General features: G+C 56.2%; 1 non-coding gene across 1 annotated transcript; it reads left to right on the top strand.

The window, feature by feature from the left end:
• The first annotated feature begins 262 nt into the window (after window positions 1–262).
• Window positions 263–332, top strand: trnat-ugu. Its single transcript has one exon. It is a non-coding gene; the product is annotated as a tRNA-Thr (tRNA).
• Window positions 333–771: the final 439 nt, after the last annotated feature.

Raw genomic sequence — 771 nt, 5'->3', positions numbered from 1 at the left:
GCGCACAGAGTAAGGCTCCTAGGCACCTGCCGAGAGGGAAGTTACAACCCCTCCCGGTTCCACAACGGCCATGGTCTCATCTATCGGTAGATTTCCTGACTGATCTTCCCCCGTCTCAGGGGAACACTACCGTTCTGGTCGTTGTGGATCGGTTTTCTAAGTCCTGTCGTCTCCTTCCATTGCCTGGTCTCCTACGGCCCTACAGACTGCGGAGGCTCTATTTACCCACGTCTTCCGGCACTACGGGGTGCCGGAGGACATCGTGTGGCTCAGTTGGTAGAGCATGGCGCTTGTAACGCCAGGGTTGTGGGTTCGATTCCCACGGGGGGCCAGTACAAAAAAACTATGAATGTATGTACTTGTAAGTCGCTCTGGATAAGAGCGTCTGCTAAATGACTTAAATGTAATGTAAATGTATCTGATCGAGGGCCCCAGTTCACGTCCCGGGTGTGGAGGGCGTTTATGGAGCGTCTGGGGGTCTCGGTCAGCCTTACCTCTGGGTATCACCCCGAAAGTAATGGGCAGGTGGTAATAGTGAACCATGAAGTGGGTAGGTTTCTGTGTTCGTATTGCCAGGACCGGCCAGGAGAATGGGCGAGGTACGTCCCGTGGGCAGAGTTGGTCCAGAACTCACTCCGCCACTCCTCAACTAACATGTCGCCATGCCGCAATGCGTACTGGGGTACCAGCCGGTCCTGGCTCCGTGGCATCAGAGCCAGACCGAAGCTCCTGCGGTGGAGGAGTGGGTACAGCGCTCTAGGGAGACCTGGC

This window comes from Salvelinus namaycush, unplaced genomic scaffold, assembly GCF_016432855.1.
Source record: "Salvelinus namaycush isolate Seneca unplaced genomic scaffold, SaNama_1.0 Scaffold17, whole genome shotgun sequence".
Lineage (NCBI taxonomy): Eukaryota > Metazoa > Chordata > Actinopteri > Salmoniformes > Salmonidae > Salvelinus > Salvelinus namaycush.
The sequence above is the reverse complement of the archived record's forward strand: the minus strand, read 5'-3'. Positions and strand labels throughout refer to the sequence as shown.